Source organism: Balaenoptera ricei, chromosome 4, assembly GCF_028023285.1.
Source record: "Balaenoptera ricei isolate mBalRic1 chromosome 4, mBalRic1.hap2, whole genome shotgun sequence".
Taxonomy (NCBI): domain Eukaryota; kingdom Metazoa; phylum Chordata; class Mammalia; order Artiodactyla; family Balaenopteridae; genus Balaenoptera; species Balaenoptera ricei.
This window is the reverse complement of record NC_082642.1, coordinates 113909514-113936603: the sequence shown is the minus strand read 5'-3', so window position 1 is coordinate 113936603 and position 27090 is coordinate 113909514. Positions and strand designations below refer to the sequence as shown.

General features: G+C 39.4%; 2 protein-coding genes across 10 annotated transcripts in view; one reads left to right on the top strand and one right to left on the bottom strand.

The window, feature by feature from the left end:
- CMSS1 (cms1 ribosomal small subunit homolog) overlaps nt 1-27090 on the top strand; it is a 393286-nt gene that overhangs the window by 243810 nt on the left and 122386 nt on the right. Inside the window, exon 1 of one of the 4 annotated variants that reach the window (XM_059921302.1) lies at nt 5848-5925. The exons of 2 other annotated variants lie outside the window; for them this stretch is intronic. The gene's annotated coding sequence lies outside the window, so the exon portion shown is untranslated. One more of the 4 variants, XM_059921301.1, reaches the window with a different exon arrangement.
- FILIP1L (filamin A interacting protein 1 like) overlaps nt 1-27090 on the bottom strand; it is a 306240-nt gene that overhangs the window by 237262 nt on the left and 41888 nt on the right. The gene's annotated exons all lie outside the window — the stretch shown is intronic.

Below are 27090 nucleotides of genomic sequence, written 5' to 3'. Positions count from 1 at the left end.
GGGTCCTTAAAAAACTAAAAATAGAACTACCATATGACCCAGCAATCCCACTACTGGGCATATACCCAGAGAAAGCCATAATTCAAAAAGACACATGCACCCCAGTGTTCATTGCACCACTATTTACAATAGCCAGGTCATGGAAGCAACCTAAATGCCCATCGACAGACTAATGGATAAAGAAGATGTGTTACATATATACAATGGAATATTACTCAGCCATAAAAAGGAACAAAATTGGGTAATTTGTAGAGATGTGGATGGATCTAGAGACTGTCATACAGAGTGAAGTAAGTCAGAAAGAGAAAACAAATATCGAATATTAATGCATATGTGTGGAACCTAGAAAAATGGTACGGATAAACCGGTTTGCAGGGCAGAAATAGAGACACAGATGTAGAGAACAAACATATGGACACCAAGGGGGGAAAGTGGTGGGGGGAGGGGTAGTGGTGGGATGAATTGGGAGATTGGGATTGATATATATACACCAATATGTACAAAATAGATAACTAATAAGAACCTGCTGTATAAAAAAATTGAAAAATTCAAAAAACAAAAAAATAAAAACTAACAGACATTGTCTGTAACAGCAAAAGATCAGAAATAACCTAAATATACTTCCGTAAGGACATTTAATACTGGTGGAATACAATGGTTCCATAAACAAAGACTGGAAAAGTCTATGTATTGATATGGAAAGATCTCCAAGGTATACTGTTAAGTCCAAAAAGCACAGTACAGAACAGTGTATATTGAATGCTACCATTCACATATAATAAAAGGAGTAAAGAATATATGTATACAGTATATGTTTTTGCCTGCATATGAATGAAATATCTCTGAAAAGGTACACATGCACACAAAATTTTTTGCCTAAGGAGATGAGAATTTGGTGTTGGGACACAGGTTCATTAATTTCAGCATTGACAGATGTTGAAAAACTCCTAAATGTAATGCTTATAGAAGAAAGTAAGAAATGGTACTTTTCACCCCTGTTTTATTGCTATAGAAATTGCTGTCCTAAAAAGATAAGTTTATCAAAAACAGAGACACTCCCAGATCTTTCACTGTAATGATGAAAACCATTATGCATTTTATCTGATTCAATTATTCTGATTCACTTATGAACTTGATTTCAAAAAAATTGATCAACGTTTTTTTCTTAAGTGTTATTAGTCACAGGAGTACATCCTATGAATGAACACAAGACTCGCCTGCTACAGGAATATTAAAGAGCTGAAAAGTATAAAGCTGATTTAAGTGGAGTTCTACCAAAATACCAATATGGTTTAATACCCTATGGGAAGTAGAAGGGTAAAATTTATTTCAAATTCATGTAAGATTAGTGTAAGTAAATCAGGGAAGCCAGAAACCAAATAAGACCTAGAAAATTTTTAGGAATCCAAAAGAATCTAGAAGAACATACTCCCTGGAGTTGATATTTTTATATATCACCTATTTTTTTCGACCAAGATTTCATACTTCCCTTAAACAGGATATTAAATGGCACATAATAATTTTTTCCCTAATGGTTCTCTTTGTAGTTAAAAGCTTTCTTTATCAGTCCACCTGCATTTTATAAGTGGATAAATAGAATTACTCCAAGCTGTCTGAATACTTCTTTTTTCCTGTATCTGCCAAAGTCAGTGAGAAGTAGGAACCTAAGACAGTCTCTGGAATAGGTAGCCATCTGTTACCACTTACAACACAAAATTTAACAAAGAGAAACTCTTCTCTTGTGGCTTATTTGCATACTTCATGGTTCTCCTGTTTAACTCCCTCTTCTAAAAAAAAAAAAACAACAACAACAACAACAAAACATTATTATTCAAATAAACACTACTCATCCAGCCCATAAGTGGCATATTAAAGCTTTTTCCACTGAGAATTATTTGTATAGTTCCAGTTAATAATGCTGCATTTTTATAGGGAAGAGTACATAGATGTGACAGTGGTTTTGGAAACAACTTAGGTAACATCAAGAAACATCTGCACATTTTCCAGCAGCCTGAGTAATGAAGTAGTGATTTGTACAGCCTTCCCTGCATCTGCTCTTTCCCCTCTTCCTTTTTTCAGCACATCTAGATGATTAATAAGCTGAACACTCTGTATATGCATTCTGACAACCATGGGACTATGAGGGTTGACAATATACACATCACCCTATGTTGTTATCATGAAACACCTCATTGGATACCCTATACCAGGGCACTGTGGCATTTTGAGAGGTTGGTGCTGGAGCTATATGGGACTCTTTTCCCATTGTGGTCAAGTCGATAACTTTCTCAGGTCATAGTCAGTGGCTGGGTCAGTGTCCTCTTGAGTCTGGATTATGCATTTAAAGAAATGATTCTTTTGCCTTCGGGAAGAGAGTATAGTCTCATCTTAAAAAGTATAGTCTTATTATTTTAAAATGTAAAAAGACAGTTTTAACAACCATTTTGTTCATTCCACTATGAATTCTGCTGACAGACCTGTCCTAAAACATGTCTCTACTGCCAAACCCCAAGTTTCACAGTACTAAAGTTGACTCTGTATGACCTGTTACATTTTCCATAGACTCTTGGATGTGATCACAGAAGGGTGATTGCCAAGCTTTTATTTCAACTCAGATACGACTAAATGCAAGAAATCACTTACTGACACCTTTATTCTGTGTGCCTCTCTGTAAATCACCATTTTGGGAAAAAGTTATAGGATCTACAAAATGGTCTGCCTGTGTTCCAAATTAATTTTGAGAATGGCTTTTTAATGTCTGGTTTATAATCTCTTTAGAAAAGCAGAATTATGATGGAAACACTGTGACATCCTAAGCTGTAACAAATGAGCTGTTCTTGAAGATAAATGTAACTTCATGTCTATGAAGCTAAATATTTACTTTCCAGATGATTTAATGTATCTTTGTTCCTTTCCACACTGAGCTTTTTTTTTTTTTTTCTGTGCATCCCTTCATTTCCAAGCTACTTTTTTGTAACCCTCTTATATCAGTGTTTTGTGATGTTACAAAAGGAAAGAGTGTGAGGTCAAATTTTCCATTACGTACCTCAACAGGAATGCCAGGGAACCTAGCCAAACTAAGTCTACAAAAAATAAAAATTACAGGAAAGATGATTCATTAATCAACAATTGCCCTACAAAAAAAAAAAATAATAGAATTTGTTGTATGCATTCGTTTTGGGGAGTGGGGAATGAGTGCAGACAGCCCAGCTATGGGATGAAATGGAGTATTTTATGGCTACATGACATGGCTTTAGGTCTACTGGGGATCTTTCTAAACTGTAAAATTCAGGGAAAGAATAATTCACTTTGTGCCTTGGTTTCTCTCAGCTTTTTCTACTTTCAAAATGATAGTCGCTCATATGCTGGCCCCACTACAATTTGATTTTTAAAATAATGGCCGTGGAAAGATTGAATAGAAAGGCGCAGCCTGGGCTCATGAACTGTGAGGGCATGAGCTGTTCCTTCCTCTGTTCTCGGTTACATTGTCTTTGTCACTCCTCTTCCTCTAACATAGGTCTCCTCTGCATCCCTTTTTCTTTTGCCATAAGCTCAGGATCTTGATCCTTTCCTATAATGTTGTGAGATCAATAGAAATGCTAGACCTTTGTCTTTAAAGTTACTATTAAATATTAAAGGAGCTGAAAAGGGCAAAACTTATGACACTGGAGGAAAAAAATTAGTAACTGAAATCAGAAAACACCCCAAAAGCTTTGAAACAAACAGAATTATCTGATCGCAGAACTTAGCACCATAAATGTCAAACTCAATGTGAAGCTTCATTTTTTTGTATTCTAATAGAAAACCAGCTAGTAAAAAAATACGGTTGGCTCTGTGACCCGCCAATAATAGATACTGTGAACTCTGTTATCTAATGTTTCATTAGCCAGCCCCTAAGCACCATCATGCAATCAAATGATCAAAATGTTCAAAACTACAAGATCCTTGTGCATCTTCTGATTCATCAAAGAAAGATGTTAGAGCCCTGTATCATTTTACTACTAAGTGTATTTTATTTCAATTCTTTGAAAATTGGTACTCTGTGTGTGGTTCAGACACTATTAACCAGATTATGTAATTAATCAGAACAATTCCAACCATGTTGCATGATACTGAATTTACTGAAGAGTTTTGTTGCCTTTTATAGAGAACATGAGAGGGAAGTGGAGAAGTGGCTTTTGGTTTTTTTTTTTTTTTTTTTTTCTTTTGCCGAAAAGCTGATCACCTAATTGTTATCACCATTTCATTCACACAAACATGAGAAATAAACTTTTTAAAGTTCTTAATAATTGAGAACTTGTGAGAAGCTGGGACAGTTCAAGAAAATAAATGGATTGAAGGAGAGGAACAAAGCCAAAGTTCCCAGACCTTGACAGCTAGGGCAAATGTAACGAGTCCACATTCATTGTCGGAAAATGTGAAGTCCTGCACTTTTTTAGAAGAAAACTGGACGGCATGAACAGAATCAAGGAATAAGGGCCTAACTTAGCCTGTGCTGATCAGACTCTTCTGTACTCATCTCTCCTCACTCCATCTGAGGGTCAATGACAGACTACCCAGCAGAGAATGTTTTTAGAGTAGTACTGATGGAGGCAAATATCCTAGATCTCAGATGGAAAAAAATTACTCCCCAGTCCTCAAAGCTCAAAGAAGCTTTTTTCAGGTATTCCCAGTAGTCCATCCTTCACCCCATTCTTCACTATCTACACCACACCCTACACACACACACACACACACGAGGAAGGAGAGAAGATATATGCAAAAACCACCTTCAGTAATTTTTCTTCCCCCATAAAAGATGGTATCTTGGCTTTTCAAAATCTCTTTGCCTTTACTCTTTTCAGCCATATTAAAGATTTGTTTCCTTGGTTTTTAAATCTTATTTTGTTCAGGCTTGTAGCAGCTCAGCAATCTCTAATATCTACTCTCTGTCATCCATACTCTCATTTCTCTATTACGACTACTCATGCAGGCCAGTAGATGTTTTTATGTCACATGTACTATGGGAGATATATTCCTCCCAATCCCTCCATACTCCCAGACCCCATTCCTTTCAACCATCTAACCATCCATCCATCCATCCATCCATTTCAGTCAATCAGAACTTTGAGACTGGGGAAATTTACATCCCTAAAACTGATTATGATATGTTGAATTTATAAAGTACTCTTTTCTGCTTTGCAAGATTTTAAAAGAGAATGTGCTTTAGGACAGACAGATTTGAGTTCAAATCCTGTGACCTTGAGCAGGTTACTTGCCTCATTTATTCATTTAACAGGTATTGATTGAGCATCTTCTATGTTCCAGGCATTATGCTAGGCATGATGAATACAGTTGTTTACAAGACAGACATGGCCTTTCTTTACCTCATCGAGTTTATACTCCACTTGGGGAAGCCAAAGAAAAACAAGCCTTCAAATAAATATTTCAACCATAGTAAATATAAGGAAGAAGAAACACATGTGGAATTTAATTGAATCAAAGGAGCAGGGAAGACTATTTTGTTAAATAATATTTAACCTGAGGCTCAAAGAATAGGTAGGAGTTAGCCAGACGAAGAGGAAGTATAAGAGCATCACAGGCTGAAGGCCAGGCCTCCAAGACCAGAGTCAAGAAGGAACTTGGTGCAAAAGAGGAATGAGAGAAGGCAAGCTAAACTAGAGCCCAGAGAATGAGAGGAAAGTGGAAAATTACAGAAGTAGGCGGGGGCGGCGGGCAGCAAGATTAAGCAGGGCCTTGTAGGCACTGACGAGAGTTTTGGTCTTTTCTAATAGCAATGAGTAACCATTGAAAGATTTTTTGCAGGGGGGGCGGTGGGGTATAAACATGATTATATTCAGGTTTGACTTTAATTTTTTTATCTCATCACACAGTGGATTAGAGGAGTGCAAGAAGGAAACCAGTGAGGCTAATGACATTTTCCAGGTGAGAGATGATGGTAGCAGTCAATGGAGAAATAGATGGATTCAAGACAGAGTTAGGAGGTAGAGTTTACCAGACTCGGTGGCTCCCTGGATTGGTGGCGTTGCATAAGAAGAGGGTGTCACTGATGACTTCCAGTTTCTGACATGAGGTGCTACTTCCTGACGTGAAAACTTTTGAAGAAGAGCCTAGCCTGCGGGTGAGGTGAGATGGGGGTAGGGGGCAGGAGTAGATCCCATGTTCAGTTTGGGGCTTTTTTGATCTAAGATGCTTGTGATTCATCCAAATGAAGATGTCATGCAGGTAATTATAAGAACATATTTAGAGCTCAGAAGAGATGTCTAGGCTGGAGATATAAATTGGATAACAGCTTATAGATGATATTTAAAGCTATTAGTATGGACGAGACCACCTAGGAAGAGTGCATGCTTCTAGAAGAGGGCCCGGGAAGCCTCTCTGACTGAGCCTCAGTTGTCTCATCTGTAACATGGAAGTAATGATCTATCTGTGCAAAGTGGTTGAGAGGCATGCATTTAGCACATAGCCCTGTGTCCAGCTCATAGTAGGCACTCAGTATATGGTAATTGCTATTATTACTATGTCTGATAAAACCTCACAGCCTCGTTCTCTGGAATGAGTTGGCACTAACTGGCAGACAGGAGAGTGGAGAAGAGTGAATGAGTGCATGAAGAAATGAGCATGAATCTATAGGGATACGCCTGTAAAAATAGAGATCATAACATTAGCTTTTACTTTGCCAGTATGTTAGAATTTTTTTTTTCTAATTTTTATTTTCTAGGCAGCCCTCCTCTTGCAAACTAGCTCTTACAATTCTCACCCTGAAAAATCACGTGTCTTCATTTTTCTTAAATGGGAGTTTTGTACTCAAATGACTTTTGAGGCTGCCACCACATTCATCATCTTGGCAGATTCTTCTCATTGTTGCTACAGTCACTGATGGATTTGTTAAGAAATATCTAAACAGTCTTTTGATAACATTATTTTCAGGAAGGCAAAGCCTTTTCATTTCCAGACAGCAGCCTGGTTGTGGATGTGGGGAGACCACAGAGCTATAACACACTGCACATGTGGACAAGGCCGTCTGGGCTTCTTGGCATTACTAATGATGGTAATGATCCCGCTTGGTGGAGCAGACCCTCCCTGCAGCTGGTGTCCTTTCTGCGCAGGGATGAGGTCATTTGGTAAGGAGGGGGGAAGACGGAGCTGGGGAGGATGAGAGAAGAGAAGGGGAAGAAGCTGTCACATCTGTGTTCTTGGTGGAAAAATAGAAACATATTTGCCACATGCTTGCTTTATTTGTTTATTTATTAAGAAGAGGGAATGGAGAGGCTAGGGGATGGTGAGGAGCTATGACGTGGGGGCTTCCCCCCAAAGCTGCACAGCTATCTGTATCCACAGTAACAAGCTAATCAAATCTCCAGGGTACTGGTAAGCCTATGAATCTAATCTCTAGAATATTTGAAACTGCTTGAAGAGAATATTACAGCAATTTAGATCCCAGTAGCTACTTTAGAGTTGTATAGAAGCCTAGTTCTAGGCACTCCACTCCTCCTCCTGCCACAAATGTGTCTAAAAAAACCAAAGTAAACAGCCTTTTTTTTTAGTGTAGCAGTAGTAGTCCAACTGGTGCGCCATCGGTTTATTTCTAGAACTTGTCTACGCAAAGGCTGTGTCCCCAGGGTTTGGGGTTGATGTTACAGTTGGTTGTTGTTGAGGGTTTTTGTAAGGGGAGGGCTTAGTGAAAGAGGGGTCACTTTGGCATCCCAGGGAAGGATCCTGGCCTGGGCAGAGCCAGTCAATCACAGTGAACCGTTTGGCCATATCTGCTCAAGGTAATAGAAGTGAGTCAGCTCTGATCAAAATTACTAAAGGTGCTCTCAAGATATTTTTGAACCCATCAAAGGCAAGGCCGGGTCTGATGAGCCTTTGCAGCCTCAGTGCCTCAGCCAGGGCCTGACGCAAAGTAAGTGCTCAGTGAGTGGTGAGTGTGCAAGTGACTCAGTGTGCCCGTTCCCCATGGTTCAGGAGTCCTGCTGTTAGCAACTACAAATGACCATGAGTAATTATGTGGAGGAAAAAATAATATTTTTCTCCTAAATGCTGGAGAAAGAAGCAGAATTATTTAAGTACGTGTAATAGTTGACTCTCAACAGTGCTCCTGACTTGAGTTTCCAAGACGTAACATAAGAATACTGGGCTGGAGGTCCAACCCTCTAGCAAGACACTAAAATTTCTCAGTCAGTAGAATGGGAATAATACTTTCTCTGCCTGCCTCCTAGGGTTATTTTCAGGATTAAATCTTATTAAGGAAGTGAAACTAATAAGAACTATAGGAGGCAAGGTGTTGTTATTGGCTTCATTTGAGAATACCATATCCTAAACATTTTTAGAAGAAAAAAAAAGATTTTCAATTCCGTGAAGAAAAGATTCTTCAAAAGCATATTTATTGGTGCCACTGTTGTTAGCTGTTAATCCCTCTTTAAGCTTCATTTATTTAAAAAATAATGACAACACTACTCTCCTTTTCTGGAAAGCTTTTATGACTTAGCTCCAAATATTATATGCTTAAAAATCTAAAGTATCAAGTCCTCCTTGAAAAATACCATTATTATTGATCACGTCTGTAACTAGCAAGGGTTATGAAGCTACTGACTACATATGAGTAAGTGGTCACAAGTAAAACACTGGTATTACCACATGTATATTCTTTCGCTGCAGTTTGGGCCTCTGCAGACAGTGATTCAACTATAGGTGTGTCATGGGACAATAGAGTTTTGTCCTGGAAAGAGCACAGTATATAAAACCAAGAAACAATTCATTCCCGGGCCATTTTCTAACAATGGCCTTAATCAAATCATTTCACGTCTCTTAGCCTCACCTTACTCATGTCTTCACTGAGAGAACATTCAGTGGCTCTGCATCAAGGCTTTACTACTGTCCCCAGAAGGCCCTTGAAAAGAGGGAGGACGTTTATGCTTGTCAGAATGACAGGGTGGGCAAAAAATGATAGGGTGGAGGGAGGTATGCTGCTGCCATTTAGGGGACAGAGGTAGGTCTGCTAAGTTTCCTACAGTGAGCAAAGCAGTCTCCTGAAAGGAAGAATTGTCCCCCTACAGCATAAGTATGCCCTCTTAAGAGACACTGGGTCAGAGCTTTTGAGAGTAAAAGGGGACACGCTAATACAGAACTATCTCAGGCAAACTGGGATGTATGGACCACCTAGCCACAGTCCGAGTCCACTTTTGTTTGCATTGTCTTCCTCCATTCTTGTCCTGTCCTCCTCTCAAACGACAGGATCCCAAGCTCTGCTAAACAGCCCTCACGGAAGGGGACAGACAAGACCTTCTTCCATGGTCTCGATTTTACCAGGAAAACTAGCAGCAGAGTTAAAGTCAGCTCACTTATGCATCCCTGTTTGGTTATGCTTTAGTCACATAGACCCTGTGATTCCTCCCCTTCCCTCACCCTCAGAACCCTCGGCATTGCCACCACTCCAGTGTGGCAGCCAGGTGAGGCATTTGTTTGGGAGGAGGGGATGAGGGGGAGAAGAGGAGGAAGGGAGAGTGGAGCCGACTCTTCCCCGCAGCCGTAGCTAACCAGAGCAAGCTGCCAACACAGCCAGCTCACTCCATTTCAGGGGCCACCCTGAAGCCATATCTGTGGGCGCAAAGTTATTGTGACACATCCCACCATGGGGTGTGAGGAGAGAAACTACGCATGGCAAAAGAGGTGCCAGATGATTCTTACACTATTTTTTTGGACTGCCATTTAGAGAGAGAAAACAAAACCCAAGTCAGGAATCCATTTCACTCTGTTGACACCTCAGCTGAAGGAAGCCTTCAAGTCCAGTTGGGTTTTATGTTTCTTAACTCCTGTACATGGGCAAAGACTGGGATTCCAGAATTTCCTGTCTAGCCCCAGGTTTTTCTGCTAAAGAGTTAAACTTACTTTCAGCTTCTTAAATTGTATTTTACTCTTTAAAGAAGATCTGTTGTGCAGAATTGTATAAGGCTTGACATGATGGTCTAAACTAATTGCTTAAATATAGACATGGACAGTTTTTGAAAAGCACTTTTGTTTGTGTCTTGGAATGAAAGTTACCACACACACAATAGACTATTTTCAAACCTAAATGGATTACATCTTGAAGAGAATAAAAGAGCATAGGAAAAAAAAAATTAGGCATAAATTCGTTAGGCCAAAATAAAGTTGATGTCTAAATCCAGTGGGAAAGAACTTTGCCTCTGAAAAATTGAAATTTGCCTCTGGCACAGACAATTCTCTTTCCTCTTTTGTTTCTTTTACCTTCTCACCCTAGTATTTAAAGTTAAGCCTTTGGTAACATGTAGGTTCTCTGCACTATAGAAAAGTGGCAAGTATAAGCCACAGTAGCAAACAGACCAATCTCTTGTTTCATTTAGTACTGCCTCAGAGGAATAGCCCCCCTTTTGAGGGACAAGCAGACCCAACAAAGATCAGAGGTTAGGCCGTTGCTTTTCTAACTTTCCCATGAAACCCTAGGGTTTTCCAGAATTTACCAAAGATAGAAGGGTTAATTTGGGGAGAGCTTTTTAAAAAATCACCCAGTGTTATAGGAGAGGTTAGTAAGGTGTTACGGTTTTAAGAAAGATTCTTCTTTTTATTTATTAGTCTATTTTTAGCTCACTTCCAAAGCGCACGAGATGCAGAACAATAAAATAATTCGTTGAGGGAATTGGAGTAATTGGAATATAAAGCCAGAGATAAGAGTGGGAAACCGAAATATATAGTTTCAGGTCCTTTATGGTTGTTAGAAGTAAATCACAAATTTAGGTCTAAGCTTCCTATTGGCCTAAGTGAAAAAGAGCATGCTATTTTAATCACCCAGACTCATCCTGTGGAATAAATTTATTAAAGGCATCATAGGGCAGTGTTCAGGAGCAAATGGTTTTTAATTGTTCACTCATTTACCAACATTTCTTGAGCACCTTCTAATGTATTAAGAGCTTATAGTGACAGAGAGCTTGGGCAATTTCAGAGAAAGTCATATCTTTATTAGATTTGTGTGAAATGCTCTGTATGAAAATGTAAAATCTCTTAAAACTGATTTTAACCATGTTTTAATGCTAAAGTGGAATGTTTATTTGTTTATGGATAAATCCAAATTAGATCAGGCACATTTTCATGATTTTCTTTTTTTTAGAGAGGTCTCTGTAAACCTATCCCCACCCAGGTCTTGTTAAATTATCACCTGTGACCCAGGAAGATGCCTCTGTGAGACTCGTTTCTTGGAGCATAGAGGTGGTTCCTTGTGGATGAAAGTGTTCAGAAGTCAGAATTTGGTCCAAAGTCAGCTCTGGAATGCCCTCCACAAAACTCGCTGTTTTCAGATGTTTTAGGCAGCAAGATCCTTTCTTGAAAACAATCTTATGCCTACCCTCAATATAGAGAACACACATAAGTGATACTTTATTAGTGTAAATTTAATTTTAAATTGTCATGTATCTACATATTATCAAAATAGTTGCTGAGACCAATGAAACCCTTTCCACAAATCAGAAATGTGAATGGATAATCGTTCTCTGTCAGCCCCCGTATTTTTTTTCCCACCTTCTGTTTTGTTGCAGTTTTTTAAAGCTCATTTTTATACCTCAGTATATGCTATGCAATTAGAATAATCCAGAATCTTTTTTAAAAGCTCGTTTTTGGTATACATGATCCTATTTGCAAAGCAGAAATAGAGACACAGACACAGAGAACAAATATATGGATACCAAGGGGGAAGAGATGGGGTGGGAGGGATTGGGAGATTGGAATTGACATATATACACTATTGATACTATGTATAAAATACATAACTAATGAGAACGTACTGTATAGCACAGGGAACTCTACTTAATGCACTGCAGTAACCTGAATAGGAAGGAGATCCAAAAGGGAGGGGATATATGTATATGTATAGCTGATTCATTTTGCTGTATAGCAGAAACTAAGGCAACATTATAAAGCAACTATACTCCTATAAAAATTAATTTTAAAAAAAGATAATGAATTTTAAAAAAATTGTTTTAAAGCTCATTTTTATACCTCAGTGTATGCTATGCAATTAGACTAATCCAGAATCTTTTAAAACAAGAGTAGTAAATAATTTTATTTCAAAATTGACTAATAAAAATAATTTTATTATACATTTTCTATATTAAATATGTATAATTTAACATTTTATATATCATGTATTTATAAATATAAATTTTGTTTAATGACATTTTCATAATGTGAAATAAAATATTTTATGTATTTATACATAAATATATATTATAAATATATAATAAATACAAAATATATCACACAGGAAGCACACGCAGTTTACGTGTACACCCTTAAATGACCTATAATGCTATCATGATATATGTGTTATCTGTCATGTTATTTAGGCTACCAATGGGCATACTTGTGGTCTGAGAGTTCAGCTCCCACAGAGCTGACCAGGACCATATGATATACACTTGTGTTGAGCAGATGTGTTTAAACTTTCTTGATATGTAACTGAATATGGCACACGTGTGCTGTAGTAATGTACTCCATTGGAGTTTTGCATGAGCAGACATCTGTAGTCTAGAAATCATCCAAAAATGATATAGAGCAGTACCCTTCCTAATGAACAGTACTTTTAAAAGAAATTCATTTATATGTACCAGAATTGTAGGGGAGGCTTTTGGTCCAAGGTCTGCGTGGTGGTGGTAATGATAGTTGGTGGTGATATGTGAATGTGTGTATGTATCCATCTAAAACTGAGTGCATCCAGCTGGACGATAGGCCTTACGGCATCGTTTGTGTTATTGTGGCTTTATTAATTGAACCTCTACGTGAGACAGATGAAGCCTCTCCTTCCTTTCTCTAGGCTTAGACTAGCAATTACAGGCCGGTATGAAAAAAGAGGTCTAAGACATGAAGACATAAAATCAAAGAAAAAGTATTAACACTGAGAACCCATGGATAAATCAATGCTATGTTTATTTCTATAACCAGATTTTAAAATAACTATATTTTAAATTTTTACAAAGGCAAAAATGAAAGGCACCACCCCGCAACAATCATGTAAGTGTATATTAGGAAAACTTTCTGCATATGGAGTGGGACAAAGTTATAAATAACTTAATTTTTAATATTGTTCTTTAGATATATGAAGAACCTAAAGTGTCTTGTAGTTATTTTCTAGGGCTTGGTCTTTTTTCACAGAAAGGAAACTAAGTTGGGCAAGGAAAAGATGACTGGAATTTTTTAAATCTGTAATGTATAATTTCACCTAAATGAAATTAAATTTAGTTCAACTCTGGGATAAATGCTCTGTATAACACCACTGGAATTGGAAGTTCTCTTGCTCTCCATTTGGTTAGTGGTCATTATTTTTTATTTCCATTCTCTCCAAAAACGAGGGTTTTCATGCTCTGTTGACAGAATGCTTCCTGTGCCTTTATCTCTTATACCCTACATATTGCTCCAATTTGGGGCATAATTGTAAGTCATTGTATAATTCACCACAGCAAGCCTTCCATTCCAGAAGTGGCTTGAAAAAAAAACCAGTTTTCTAGGGCTGTGGTAACATATTATCACAAACTGGGTGGTTTATAACAACAGAAATTTATTCTCTCACAGTTCTGGAGGCTAGAAGGCTGAAATCACAGTGCCAGCAGGGCCTTGCCTCTTCCTCCAAAGGCTCTAGGGAAGAATCCTTCCTTGACTCTTGTAGCATCTGATGGATGCCAGTAGTCCTCAGCATTCTTTGGGTGGTGGTAGTGGTAACTCCAAAATCTGCTTCTGTCTTCACATGGTGGTCTTCCCTCAATGTGTGTCTGTGTCCAAATTCCCTCTTCTTATAAGGACGCCAATCATTGGATTAGGGCCCACCCTCATCCAGTATGACCTCATCTTGTTTACATCTGCAAAAACCATATTTCCACATAAAGTCGTATTCACAGGTTCTCAGTGAACATGAATGGAGGAAGAAGGGGAGACACAGTAATCAACCTGGTACAGATAGTAAGAATCCTGTTAAATTCTCTCACTCCCCTGAGCATTTAGGGGTGTACACTTAAGCACTTTTATTTGTCTAATCTGAAACAAAGCAATCTTGAGCTTTCCATCCACTTGGGACGTGGATATTTGTTTTCACTATAATATCTCTCTTACCCGGAGATGTATCCAAAGTCACAGAAACCCTAACTAATCAATTCTCTGGTCACTGCTGTAGCTCATGCTGAGTCTGTATCATTTTATAAAGTTGCCCCTCAGGACCAGGTTTTGTTCTGCAGTATTCAAATGCAACTTCCTACTAGAATCAAAGTAAATTGCATACAAGTGTTTTCAGGCATTGACTCCAGCCCACACTTAACTTCTTCCCAAATTCTATATGTCGTTCTTTGTACATCTGGACATTAGGCTTACTTAAACTTGTGTAATATTCTCCCCAAGGTATTAGCTGTGAAGAGTTCCATTATACACGTTTCTTTTGCCACTTGAGTGTCCCCAGTATTCTCAGGACTGGCCAAAGATCAGATATTTGCGTGCCTTCAAGATAGCATGTCATGTTTAAATCCATTCCTTAACTGAAGTTGCAATTGTACTGAAGAAGCGTGCAGAGAAAAGATCACAAACTAGCCCAGGCACCACATTCCTCCCCATATATGCTTTCTTTGATCTACTTAATGTTTTTTTAAAGAAATTTAATTAGTTACTAACAATAGCAGATTTCACAGAGAAATCCAGATATCTGGCTTTTCTTGAAAACTCAGAAGATTTGGCAACCCTAGGCCCACATTTCTGCAGCTGTCCCTTCAGACAGAGCATGACGGGCTCTTGCCTACACTGTGGACCTCTCTGGACTGGACCACTTCATTTGTTTATGTTACCTGTCTGGCCCATGTTGACATTTGACCTGTCAGCCCTGGCCCAAGCCTTAGGAATTCAGCCTTAATTTTTTACCTAATGTGGTTCAAAGAAACTACATTGAACACACTGGGGCAAAGGAGGGCAGATCATTGGTTTCCTTTCCCTCTGTTTTGCACTGTCTTTTGGCAGATTTCCACCAATATCCTTCAAGCTCGGGAGTGAGATGTACACCTTTAATCACAGTGCCTCTGGACTCCATAGCCTTCCCACCCTTTTTTTCTCACCATCTCTGGTGTTACAGTTGAATTCATATGCAAGAACTGAAATTTTCACGAGTGGGAGTTAATTTCAAATTCAGCCTCATATTTCTCTCTTAAGCTTGGACTTCATTAATCACAGCCCAGGCCCTTCTAGAAACTTCTGAATGCCCTTTCCTAGCCTGTGGAGCCTCTTTTGGCCCTTCTTACTCATCCTTGCTGCTTCCATGCTTCATCCTTTACCCCTTGTCCCACAGTATTTTGAGTTTAGGTTAGAACTCTCTTTCTGGAAGTCTTTTATCTCAGACTCTTACCAGTGCCTTCCCTGTAGACACTGGTCTTGCCCTATAGAACATGTCTGGGCAGCCCCTATCCTGGGTTTAGAGTCTCCCGGTTCTCCCTGTCCTGTTGTCATCAGTTTCTTCTTGTACTCACAGCCTTTCAGTAGAGGCATATTACCTCAAGCACCGACCTTGGGATCCTGAACAATGCCTCTCTCACATTCCCCCAAATTATCAATAACACTAAAACATTCTCCTAGTTATTCATTATCCCCAGCACCATTGGCATAATCAATCCATTCAGCCCATGGAAAATTGTATTTATTATATGATTTGTGTGACCACATGCCCTTCTTGGGAATTCACAGGATATAATATGATGTTATGGCAATCACCAACTGATGCTAGAAACACCCTGATATGTCTCTCCTCAAATATTTGTAAATATTTGACCTCATCTTTACCTTTATTTTAAAGCTTCTTGGAGTTTCTTTCTGCTTATCAGAGTCACATGTTCATTGTAGAGAATGTGGAAAATACACAAAGATGCAAAGAAAAAAATCAAAATTACCCATAACTGTAGCACCTAGAAATAACCACTGCTAGCATTTTGATATGTTTGTTTTCACTTTAATTTTAATCTATTTTATACTGTAATATCTTTCTTTCCCACTTCTTTAGTCCTCACTCTTGAGAGAAGGATAATTTTTGTGATTATCCCAAAAATTTAGAAAAAAGAATTATGTAACTCAAGAAAATTCTAGCCTTAACATTTCAGAATGTTCTCAATATTGTATACATTCTCACTTGTTTTATGTTAAATTATTTTACCCTTCTGCAACATTATATTAGGTTTTTCATGACTACCCCTAAGGAGTCTAAAGATTATCTGTACAGTTCCCTCATTTTTCTGATAGGATAGATTGTATCATGGACAACCCATGTGTGCAGAGCCCTAGCTTGGTCTTAGACCTTTGTTATAGTCTGAATTGTGTGCTCCCCCACCCCAAATTTGTATGTTGAACCCCTGCTCCCTCCCTGCAATGTGATGGTATTAGGAGGTAGGACCTTTGGGAGGTAATTAGGATTAGATGAGATTATGAGGGCAGCATCCTCATGAATGAAATTAGTGCCCTTATAAGAATCATGAGAGAGATTGCTTCCTCTCTCTGCTCTTCACTGTGGGAGGATATGAAGTTGGCAATGTGCAATCCAGATGAGAACCCTCACCAGGACTTGACCATGCTGACGCCCTGATCTTGGACTTCCAGCCTTCAGAACTGTGAGAAATAAATTTCTGTTGTTTATAAGCCACTCAGTCTATGGTATTCTGTCACAGCAGCCTGAACTAAGACAGTATTCAAGGAAGGAGATCCTGACTGATCTGGTTGTGGATATAAGGCACAAATATAAGAAGATTCATACTTGCCCAAGGTAGTATGTAGGTACCAGGTGAATGGCAGGCCATGAATGTCAACTATGGTGGACCAAGATCTTAAGCTGGGGCTTAAAGAGAAAAAGGCAGGGAATAGAGAGGAAATCTATTTAGGTGCATTTTAAATAGAAAAATGTTAGGGTACCAAGAATTATTACTGGCTGAGAGTGTGGCAAGACTCGGTTACTGTGGTGAATCTCAGTTCTGGGATTTCCTCACAACATTTCTAGCTGATGAACTGATGAATCACCGACTGACTATTCCATAAATATTAATAAATTTTCTAGACCTCACATCTACTCTTTAAATTTTTATGAAAGGCTTTTTATGAACTTTTGTTTAATAACCTAGAAATGTCCCTTTTAAACAAAAGTAACTCAATATTAAAATAAATAAATTGCAGTTATTGAATGCTTACTAGCTGGTGATACAAAGATAAGGCAAGTTCATAGTATATTCTATTTGAGCTAAATAGAGATATCATTCTAACATTTTAGCATCTAGGTGAGAAGTGCTTCTAGCACTTGCTGGTTTATATGCTAGAGATTAACAAGTGTGTCATAATATAATTAACACAGCTAATGTTGAGTTTATAGGCAGCTGTAAACAAATAGCTTTGCTTATAGCTATTTGTTTTGTCTCCTTGCTTTGGACATCCATACAACTAGGCCATTAAAAAAATAAACAAGTGGTTTGTCCCCCAATTTCAGGATAACTTTGTGAGAGGAACTGATGGTTGGATGGCTCAGGGTGGCAACTTTAATGGAAAGTTCTGGACCTGGAGTCAGGGAAACTCTGGTACTGGCAGAGCCAGCGTTTAGCTGTATAATCTTTGTGTATCACGTGGTTTCCTTGCTCCTCCAGTGGACTAGATAAACACTGAAGACTCTTCTAGTTCTAATGTTCTGTGATTCTATGTTCCTCAAGTATCCAGTCTTTCTACAGGAAAGCAAGCAGGGAGTTAGATGTTACTTTAAGGAAAGATGACGTGATCTCTAGTTCTGAGCTTCTCATCCAGCTTTAGGTTTGTCAGTTTCAGATACTCATTACATCATCAGGGAAAAAGGCCAATAAAAGCCCAGACCTCTCAGGCTATAGAATCTGCTTATAAATTGGAATGGACAGAGTGGCTGTGGTTTTTCCAAACTCTGAAACATTACATGTTCTTGGGTATTACTGAAATGCATTTTGTGTTCTGCATCTTATTAAAGTTTTCGTGATGTGTCCCCGTAAAAGTCTGCTGGCCTCCTGCAAGTAGGGAGCATGCCTTTGGTTATCTGTTACCAGTTAGCTCAATTCGTTAAAATTCAAGGCTATGGGATCAGGCCCCATATGGGACAGTAGGCTTCATGCAGAGCAGCCTTCGCTTGCCTGGCTGGTTCAGAAATGCATTTATTTAATCACAGAGGGCAGAGGTGTGAGCAGGGCTGGCTCAGCATAATATCCCTCCTGCTGGAAAAATCATTCAGAGCCCAAGTTCTTCTGACAGGAGTTACTGACCTCAACCTTGTTTAGAATTACGAACTGTGAGCACAATGCCAAGCCAATTTATGTACTCCTCGAAGATCCTGATGACCTATCACCAAACTGACCACCTAAATTTTCCTACATTGTGAGAGACCCTGATGAAAATAACTTGTTATTGGGGGCTGACTCCCTGCAGGGTGCTGTGCTAAGTAGTCTGCATGCACTCTTTCACTCACACCTCAAAATAATCCCATGCAATTGTACCATTTTTATTCTCCTTTCGAGGGTGAGAAAACTGTGGCTGGAACAAGTTTTCTGACTTTCCTAGGGCTCCAGATCCACTGACCGGCAGAGTTAGGACTCCAGCCTAAGTCTTGTCTGACCCCAGAGCCCATGCTATTACCTACCACATGCTACTGTCTCTCAGGATACTGCACAGGACGCTGAGCAGTTTGGGATTTTAGAAACTGTGATAAGCCACTACCTACGGAATGAAACATTCCATAATTTGGTGCTTATGAGTGGGTATGGATTTTAAGTTATAATTTCTTGAAACGAAAAATGAGGTCAACTCTGCAGGCAGACAGAAAAAACTTGAAAAATAGTTAAGTGAGGCAGATGTCTGTTCTTGGATGCCTCTACAAATTTCCCATTAGTGACCTCCTCTCTGTCCCAGCAGCTTGAGATACTCACATCCCAAATCTAAAGCTTTGCTCAGCTTTAGTTCCTCAAACTTCTAGTTCAAACACAAACTTTCATAGTGGACAAGTTGAAGTCTCTCCACCTCTTCTCTGAATTCCCCAGCACCTTAGCGCCAACTCAATTCACTTCATACCCTCAAACCCAGAGGTATCAACAGATCAGTAAGACCAGTTTTTCCCTCCTTTCCCTCAGCAGTAAAATTCAGAGGCTTTTTGGTAGAAGGGGGAGGTTCTGTAAAACCTCCAGTGTTAGAACTGTGAGTTAAGGCCTGACTTCTCTGGAGCCACAGTTTCATCTGTGAAGTTTAACTTCAAGTTCAGTCATTGAATCATGTGTTTAATATTCTGGAACCCTGCTCTTCCTAACCTTCTGAACTTCACTCTTATTTGAGTGGAAAGGGGCAGCTTAGATGACACCCAGAAGGGATTTAGTGCAAGTTCAGGAAAACATCCTTGGTAGCATGCATCTCTTACAGTGTATTTCTTTTGAGATTTTGTAGGTAGACGTGAAATGAAGGCAGCCTTTAGGGTAATTTCTCTTTTACCTAGTCAGCAGTACAAAGTAAGCCTTAAAGTTTTGTGGTTTTTCTTTAAAAAAGGACAGACTGACTCACTTCACTATTGACAACAGTAAAGTATACTCAGAGTTGAAGAGCATCATTAGATAACCTACGTCGTTTCTCTTGTCCCGCTTCTGGGAAATTGTCATTTTGAAAGCGAAATACCTCTTTTAATTTTCTAAAAGAGCTTTATAAATCACTGCCATTTGAAGCCGTAAAGGAACACGGTCTTTCATTTCACATCCTTTTTGAGGCACTGGAAAACACTTCATCATTTGTCCTTACCCTTGGCCTCCTTTAATCCTCATCTCCCTGATCCATCACTTTCATCTGCTTCTTCGATTCTGGCCTTTCTTGCTTCCATTCAGGAAGTATTTTTTCAGCACCTGTTATGTAAATAGCAGTGTGCTAAGCACTGAGGAGGTGAGGAGATGAAGACAAAGACCATACCCTCCAAGGGCATAGGGTGAAGTTCAGAGGTTGCAAGTTTAAGCGACTGCAGGAGACAGGAAGGTCTGTGAGAGCAGGAAGGGGCCAGGCGCAGGACAGAGGGGTGACTGGGGCTCTGCCGAAGTGGAAAGGATACATCACTCTGAAGGGATCATCATTACACAGCTCCAGCTGATTGGAACCATCCTGGAATGCTGGCCCAGAATTGTCAGAGCTTCCAGCTTGTCAGGAGAAGTCAGAAATCCAGATTTTTATTATGTGCCATCTCCTGATTTTTTAAAAATGCTGGCAACTAATTCAAATTCTTTAAAAACATTGTGTGCGCCAAGCAAAACATGTATGTGGGCTGAATTCAACCCATGGGGCTCCAATTTGGGGAGTTCTGGTCTGGTTAGTGAGGTAAATCATACATGTATGAAATCATTAATTTAAAATGCGGCCAGTATGACTAAGAGCCCTAATGAGTGACACAGACAGTTCCTGCTAGAGGAGTTCAGAGAAAGGAGAGGACTGAGGAGATGGGAGGAAGATGGGCTCCAAGTGCTGTGGCCTCAGCTATGCCAGGCATGTGAGGGGATGTGAGGTAACTGGAGGATGTGTGTGAGGAATTTGGGAGACCCACTGAGGCCGTGTGGTGGAAGGCCTCCAATGCCAGGCTGAAGAGATTGGACTTTACTTTCTATGTCATAGGGAGCCACTGAGGATTTGTTGATCTGCTGTTCTAGAAAATGAAAGATGTTGGTGAGTAAAGGGATAAAGTAGCATACAAGAAGAAACAATCAGCAGACTCCTGCTGTAGTGCTTTTCCATCTTCCACTCCACTTCCTCTTCCACCTCTCTGCAACACACCCCCGGACCTTCCACCTAATGCACTTCTAAGAGAAGAAGCCTCCCTCTAGCAAGGTAGCTTTAAACTGTGCCAATGCCCTAAACCAGAACAGGAAAATGAAATCAGACCAAATTAGAATGGCACCTCCACCAAGGAAAAATAGAAAAAAAAAAAGCCTCTAGCCACCACCTCTCGCTGAGGAAAAAAAAAACCCGGTTTAAAAAAGAAATAGGGCATCTCTTTGAGCCATACAGATCTATGTAAAAAGCAAGGCCTAAGTGGCTCTAAAATGGGTATGGGAGGGTGCAGAACTACATTCTCATGAAGTCATGAGGTGATCAGGAATAACTCAGTAATAGCCACAGTCGGAAACTACACTCTTTGCCGTAACATTTACTAGCAAAATTTTCTTGGTTGAGTGACTAATAGATGTGCACATAGAAAGCAGAAAGGTGCTGTTATAAAAGCGGGGGGGCACACATTTTTAGATATTAAAATATATAGCAGTCTTGCAGATAAACCTAAAGTACCAAAAATTAGTTGTCCCTAAGTACACAGTGTGTTTGTGAGATAACAGGCTCTCCCTGTACATCATTGAACAGTTCCCCGGGCCTCACCTCAGACACTCGGAGTTGGTTAGTCTCAGGTAGGACCAAGCTTGTGGACTTTTGAACATCTTCTTAGCTGGTTCAGGACCCTACACCATTTTGCTTAGAGATTAGAATCTAAATGTTTGGTTGATGTAGGCAGTTCTTGGTTATTCCAGACCTGATCACGCATGGTGTTAATTTTCTGAGGCCCTTATTTTACTTATTCTTACTCTTTCTACTTTACTTCCCTTTAGCCATCTATGTTGCCTCCCTAATAGTACTTAGAGGTCTGGAACTGTCCGCTATCTGTGGTAATTCTGTCTTCTTCTAACACAGATTTAATACCTTTCCAGTCTTAGCATCCATTGCTCCCCACTTGTCCTCTGTGCCACTGCATGTGCTGCAGTCGGCCCCTCACACAGTCACCCAGCCCCTCCAAGCTTCAAAACGCTACTATCTCTTCCTAGACATTTGTGTTGTTGGCACCTGCACGAGCATTGACAGCTACATCACCTCTTCTACCTCTCTTTTAACATTGACTGTAAGCTGCATCTTGATCTCAAAAATTCTTAAACTATGAAAGAAGTTTAAAAGCCATGTATCTTAGGCTTGAGGAAATCCAGTCTTCTTCCAGGCTGAGATGTCACTTGAAGTAGCTTTGTCCTGGTTCCTCAAGCATTCCCCCTACCACCACTCTGATCCAAGCCTCATCCCCTCCAGCCTAGATTACTGTCATAACTGGCCTCCCCATTCTCAGTTGCTTGGACAGACTGGACATCATAAAACCTGGCTCTAGTCCTATAACCTTGAGCACCTCGTTTAATCTCTCTGAGCCAGTAGGCAGTTTGTTCAACAGGAGAGAAACATAGAAATAGATGTTTCCTTTTGAGTCATGAGACTAAGGTTCTAGGAGTTCTCAGCCATCTTCAAGATGGAATTTGGAGGGCATTGCTGCCAAAGTCAAAAAGAACTTCAAGCTATATTAAATGTTTCTTTGTCATTATTTTACCACTTAGTACCATGCTTTCTTTACTGCCGAAATACCAGCGCCCTCACCTGCTGCTTGTTGGTCATCTAAAACCTTTTTACCCCAATATTCCACCTCTGTTCTGGTTATTATCAAATAACCCCTGGTATTTCGTCTCCTTTTTCCCTGTCTTCCCAGTTTAAAAAAAAATTTTTTTAACAGAAAATTTTAAAATTGGCTTCATCCTTAATAATGATTTCAGTCAACCAATAAGGATCTGAATGGCTTATTGCTGTATATCCAAATAGTTGTATTATTACTATGAGTATAATTATTATTACAGTATTATTATTATTATTATTGTATTATCCAAATAGGTTACTGTAATTCAAAGAATGATGGCTTTAGTTTTCTCCAGGTGAATTTATATATATATGTGTACAGACATATATATATAGTTTTTTTTTTTAAGGAACTTTCTAAACCAACTTTAAAGACTCTTGAGCTTCTACTCTACCCTGAACAACTAACAAGTAATGTGCAGAGATGAATACTTTCTTGTCCAGAGTTTGACAGTCTTTTAGAAGTTATTTTAAGGATCGTTTTAATTTGGGGACTTGACTTTTCATTTTAAAAAACTTAATTAGCTAGTTTTTTTGTTTTCTAGTTTACAAGGTCATAAGAAAAGAAGTCAAAACCTGCATAAAACCTCATCAAAACTCTGGACTTCAGGGAACTGTGGGAAAATTAATTTTTGAAAGCATCTCATTTCTTCTATCTGTAAAGAGGGTTCCAGTTGAAGAGATAAACTGATTTGTCCTGTTATTTGAAGTATGGAGATGAAACCTAATCAAATGTTAAAATCTCTCCACATGTTTCCCCCAAGACCATCACAAATCAATTCTGTCGAACATAACCATTGCCAGTACTGGCCGCTCCCACCAAAGGCTGGAAAAGTTGCTGCTAGTCCTCTTCTCACACCTTAACTTTTTGGACCTTCTAGAAGCAGGTGGTAGAGCCCTTGTTTTTTGTTTGTTTGGGTTTTGTTTTATTCTGATTTCAGAGATCCCAGAAGAATAGAATTTTTTTTTTCTTGGAATGGAGATTTTGAAAGTGAGTTTTAGTCTGCTTTAAACCTTCCAGGGCTCTCCTTTCTTCTAGAGTTACAGGATTTTCTTCTGAGAATGTATGGGATGTAGCGGACTGGGAAGATGAAGGACATACCAAAGTAAACATTGTATGAGCTTCTGCTTTGCAATTTACCTTACTAAGTAGATAAAACCTCAGACTATCTCCTGTATATCTAAGGGCCAAGTCTGTCACCTGCTCCCCAAGCCCACTGCCTCTTTTCAACTACCCACCCCCCCCAACACACACACACAAACACACACACACTTTTTTCTTTTTAACATTAAAGCCACTCATCAGATGTGGGACTGGTGTATGTGTTTGCCAGCACCATGCTGGATTAAGTGTGCTGTAAGTTATTGGTTTAATTTATGGCATAAACCAGTTTTCATTCTTTATGTTTTGACATGCAGCCCAATATTAAATGCAGAGAACTTAAAGACCCCTTGGTTCTCTAGGGGATAGAAGGCCCTGGAGTGGAGGAAGGGAGACTCTGGCAGAGGGCTTGGAAAATGCTTACAGTCCTAATGGAACTTGTGATTTCCAGTTGCTGGTTTTCTTTAGCCTCAGATTCATTGAGGGCATGTTGGCGAATGATACTCATACATAAGAATGCTTTTAATAAGTTCTGTGTTGCCATCTACCACATAAGACTGATTTTGCCAAACAACTAATTTTTTTTTCTCTTTTCAGTTGCACATAATTTCTCATTGATTCCACAATGATGATAAATGGAAGTTAGCATATCAATAAAATACTTCATGAAAATTTAGAGTTTTTTTTAACATTTTTATTGGAGTATAATTGCTTTACAATGGTGTGTTAGTTTCTGCTTTATAACAAACAACTAATTTTTTAAGAAATTCAGCGGTTATTAGATTTACATGCAGTAAATAGATTGGTAGGGGGAAGATTTGAGCAAAAAGAAACCTAAATTAACAAACAAATATGTATTCCTGTTGCTACCCATGTATGTAGTATATATCAATCTACCAACATATGTCACACACACACACCTGTGTGTTCATAGCAAAACACTGTGATAGGCATTGTGTTCGATATAAGGAGAAACAAGACACAGCTCTTGCTTTAGGGTAAGTCTGATAGGATTGAAAACCATGAGCCCAAATGATAAAATAGAATATGGAAAGTTATGTAATTGAGATATACGTTGAGAAATCTGCTTGGTGTGACGTTTAGTAGCAGCTGGAAGTGGATTGCTGCCCCAGTGCTACTCAAAGTGTCATCTGAGAACCGGCTGCATCAGCATCAGAAATGCAGGTTCTCAGACCGACTCCAGATCTGCTGATTCTGAATCTGGGGGACGGGGGTTTGGCCCTGTAATCTGTGTTTTAAGAAGCTTTGATGTTTTAACAAGACTCTCCAGGTAATTACTATGCCCTGTAAAAAGCAATCCACCAGCGTATTAGATTTGGGGCGGGGAAGAAAACATTATTTTTGAAGATGAATTCGATTTAATCAATATACATTTATTTTCCAGCTACCATTTGCCTAATGGTGGGCTCTGCGCTATACAGCAGTGGTGCTCAAAATGTGGTCCCTGGACCAGCAGGATCACCTGGGAACTTGTTACATATGCAAATTTATTGGGCCCTACCTGGGCCTTCTAAGTCAGCAACTCTGGGGGTGGGACCCAGTAGCCTGTTTTTTAAATTCTTCCAGATGATTCTGATGCATACTAAAGTTTGGAAACCACTACTGTAAGGGGTATGAGATGTTAGAGACTTAGTCTTTACTCAGAAAGATATCTGTCTTACCTTGCCCTCCTGTCAATGGCTAAATTCGAACTGGGATTTCTGATAACTAAGAGCTCATGGGGGTATTATGATTTTGCTTTACTATGTCTGCAAGATTCAGAAATGCCTTCTGCAGCTCTTTGTGGGTTTTTTTCTTCCTCTTTTAATGACAGTCAGTCACTTATTTATATAACCACTTACAGAAATTTCAATATGTTTTTAGATGGCAGTTACACTTTTTTTTTTTCTCTCCAGGGGTATCAATTGCAAAGAATTCTTGTAGAACTGAATTGTTTTGTTCATGCAGGCAGTCATTTGCCATGTGGTGAGCTTGAAAACAGACTAAATAAATGGTTTGGATGGTGATGTCATGGACAGTGGGTATTAAAGCAAGGATAATACAGAAGACTGTGCTCCTTAAACAACCTGAGACCAGACCAACTCCTGAAATCCTGAGTCACAGTTAAAGATTTTTGTTTGACATATTTACGGCCAGTCGTTTTTTGTTTTCTCTCAGGATATTCTGTTTCGAGAGAAATCTGTTCGTCTCCTTCAGAGAGACACCTGAAAATGTGTATGTCACACAGATTTGCTGCTCAAGTGTGCTTTGTATACAGAAGAGCAAGCCTGGACTGTGACCGGCTTAGCCATCACAGGGTCACCAAGAGGCGCATTCCCAGTCCCATAAAGTACAGGAGATGGCACCTCGGTAGCCCTGCCCGCATCTGTGAAATAGAGAAATCTCCAGTGCTGACGGTTGACCTAAGGTGGGGGATTTCTATTCAGACTGATTTATACTGACCCTTTACCTTGTTGCTCTTTCTCAGCATTTTCACAAGCTATTTGCGCCTCTCCTGTGGGGGCAGGTAGGAGTATAGAAAGAATGTGACACTCATACCTTGGAAAGCTGGTAGCTAAGACCCTGGTGAGGGTTTTATATGTAAGAAAGATGACGGCTTTTAGAACGCCTGTTGAATCCCTGGGTCTGGTTCATCCCATTCCTCCATGGGTATAAATGACTGAAAACAGTGTGTGATTAGCAGATAAAGTCTGACCTAAAGTCACTTTATCTAAAATGCTGTCGTATCATCTGAGTTTTGCAGATGTGTTATTTAAATTTTAATACCAATGTAAGCCCATATGGGGAGGGAGGAACAGCTAGAATTAACAAAATATCTAGGCTATCCAAGTCAATAGTATACTGGTTTTGGTTAATAAATTGATTAATGATTAGCTAGTCTAAAAACTGTACCGTGCTCTGAGTGGTGATGAATAGTAATTTAAAATACATTCCCTGTGTTCTCTCCCCAAGCCTTAAGCCATGAGGGCTGCTATTTCAAAGAGGTTTCATTGGCCACCTAGGAAGCCTCTAGGCTTAGTACAGTAGAGAAGCGCTGTGTAGAAGCACAACATAGTCAACAGATACAATCAAAGCTGCCACCACAACTCATTTGTGCCCTTGTGTTCCAAAGACTCAGTCCACCTCCAAGGTCCCTTTCAAGCCCCTCCACACAATGCAATTCAGAGCTCACAGGGGCTTCTGGAAGGAGGATAAGCTCTGAAGTCAAACAGACCTGGTTCTACCACTAACGACAGAAACTTAGGAATAACTGCTTCATAAAATTTTGGAAGATTACATGGAGCCTATGTAAAAATGCAAGGCAATCAGAGAAATGCATGTTTAATCGAAGAAATACCATTTTTCACGTTTCAAATTGGCATAATTTTGTTAATGGTCACACCTGGCATTGACAAGGGTACAGGAAATAGGTGCTCTTGCACACTGCTGTTGGGAGTGTAAATTACCTTTAAGGCAATTTTGCAATGTTAACATAAACCCAGATGGATGGATGGATG